The sequence below is a fragment of the Gigantopelta aegis genome, chromosome 1, assembly GCF_016097555.1.
Source record: "Gigantopelta aegis isolate Gae_Host chromosome 1, Gae_host_genome, whole genome shotgun sequence".
Taxonomy (NCBI): Eukaryota; Metazoa; Mollusca; class Gastropoda; order Neomphalida; family Peltospiridae; genus Gigantopelta; species Gigantopelta aegis.
The window spans coordinates 44,251,613-44,254,474 of record NC_054699.1 but is presented as its reverse complement, the minus strand read 5'-3'; positions in this window follow the sequence as shown (position 1 = coordinate 44,254,474).

Below are 2,862 nucleotides of genomic sequence, written 5' to 3'. Positions count from 1 at the left end.
GGGGGGAGACGTGTGTGTGTGATAAAGGAATGTCAATGAAAATCATAAAACTACACATTAGTAGTTAAACTTTTAATTCATGTTTGTTTTTGTTTGTTTTTTGTTGTTGTTGTTGCTGTTGTTTTTGTTGTTGTTGGTGGTGGTGTTGTTGCTTTTGCTAAACGAAAAAGTATGTGGGGGGGGGGGGGGGGGACACTTATATAGATTGTCCCCCGGCGTTGAAAAGTGAGGGGGATGTGTCCCCCCTGTCCCCCACCGATCAACGCCCATGATTCAGACATAGACCTCATAATCTCGACTGAAGTATTTAAAGGTTCTTTAAAATCTAAAGTGAAGGTACACACATGACAGCGTGACATTCAGTTAGCGAGTTACAATATTACATTGAAACAGATGACGAATATAATATTTTAGTCGTTCAAAATACATGTAAGGCATACATGCTTGCATGAGCGGTTTTATATGAGGGTTTTTGTGTAAGCGGGGTTTTTTTGTGAGCGTTTTGTGTGTGTTTAATACGGCGACGAGGGTTGTTAGTAAGGAGCTGACGAAATTTGTCGACATCGAAGATACGAGCTTATGAAAGCTGAAGATGTGTTTGTATTTTGCGTTAAAGGGACAGACCCTAGTTTCAACCCGTGAAAATTAACATAAGTTTAATTAATCTACAAATTTGTAACACATTTGGGTTAAAGTTACAATTGAGTGAAACATGAGTTTGTGACTTTGAAATGGTCAATTACCCTCTAAAAATAGACTAAAACTCGACTCCATAACTGTTACTTCTCATCTCAGCCACACGTGCATTTTTAAAAATATGAGAAATGCATTTTGTGATATTAAGAACACCAGGATGTCCAAAAACACTTCGAATGTACGGAAATTGATAATCTAAACAATAAAATGTAAGTAAAGTTTGATTTCAGTTATCAAAAACGGCTCTAATAGTTTTAAAAATATGTCTTAGTGGTTAAAAACTAGGGTATGTCCCTCTAATAAAGTATAATATAGAATGACGCCTTGAAAACACTGGGTTAGTTTCAGAATTTAAAACACAAAACCTTTCTGAATCCTGTGACAGCATAAAAAATGTAAAACACAGTTCTGCAAGACTGAACAGATTAAAAGTAAGATAAGCGGACAGTACACAGCATGAATTTTATTTTTCATGCACTGATTGTGTTACAAACTAAAGTTGCTTATCCACCCGGAGGTTTTTTTTACACTAACTACATAAAATAAAATACATAGCATGCGATATTGGATGCTACTCAAACAGTTAAACCCTCTATAAATTACAAGGCTTAAAAGTTATATACATATTTATAAAACCAGCATAATATATTATCCTCTTTTATGGGGGGTTCTTCTTTAAAAAGTAAATGGTGTTAATGCACAGGCAAGGGGTGGATCCATGATTTTTTTAAAGGGGTAGGATTAAAATTTTTAAAAGGGCAACTTTAAGTTTGTAGGAAATCGAACCGAACTCCTGAAGGCAGCGATACATCTAGGATGTTTAGGGGCATGACCCTGTACGAACATTTTGAAATACAGATGCTCCCTCAAAAATAAGTAACACCACTGGCGTAGGAAGCGGGAGGGGCGGGGGCGGCAAGGGCCCCCTCTTTTTCAGATATTTTGCTTTATAATAGTGTAAAAGTGTGCCCTCCCCACCTTCCTTCCTACCACTAGAGCACATTGATTTATTGATCATCGGCTATTGGATGTCAAACGTTTTGGTAGTTTTGACATATAGTCTTAGAGATAAAACCCGCGACATTTCTTTTTCATTATTAGCAAAAGATCTTTCATATGCACCATCCCACAGACAGGATAGCACATACCACGGCCTTTGAAATACCAGTCGTGCTTATTTAAAGACACCGCTAGAACACATTGATTTATTGATCATCGGCTATTGAATGTCAAACATTTGGTAATTTTGACATAGTCTTAGAGGAACCCGCTACATTTTGTTTTCATTATTAGCAAGGGATCTTTCATATACACCATCCCTCAGACAGGACAGCACATACCACGGCCTTTGCTATACCAGTCGTAGTACACTTGCTGGAACAAGAAAAACATCCCAATTGGGTCCACCGACGGAGATCGATTCCAGAGTGATCGCGCAAAGACGGGGTTTTAGGGCAATATAGTGTTGTTTATCTATTCTGTTTGGAACATTTTGTATGATAGTTTGTGCACTGTATGTTATATAACGCGAATTAAAGGGACTGCCCCTAGTCTGCAACTATTGTAAAATGTCTCCTACTAACGAAATCGTTTTGGCGACTAACATTACATATGAAATGCATTCTTTAATTCAAACCGACCTCGGTGGCGTCGTGGTTAGGCCATCGGTCTACAGGCTGGTAGGTACTGGGTTCGGATCCCAGTCGAGGCATGGGATTTTTAATCCAGATACCGACTTCGAATCCTGAGTGAGTGCTCCACAAGGCTCAATGGGTAGGTGTAAACCACTTGCACCACCAGTGATCCATAACCGGTTCAACAAAGGCCATGGTTTGTGCTATCCTGCCTGTGGGAAGTGCAAATAAAAGATCCCTTGCTGCTAATCGGAAAGAGTAGCCCATGTAGTGGCGACAGCGGGTTTCCTCTCAAAATCTGTGTGGTCCTTAACCATATGTCCGACGCCATATAACCGTAAATAAAATGTGTTGAGTGCGTCGTTAAATAAAACATTTATTTCTTTCTTTAATTTACCAGTGTCTGGTTATCCAATGTGCTTGTGATCGTGTGCTAATATTTCGAGCAGTAATTCTTCATTTTACTCCATTATACACATGTGTACATATGTTTTCATACATACGGAATTTTCGGAAGATACATTTCGGTTTG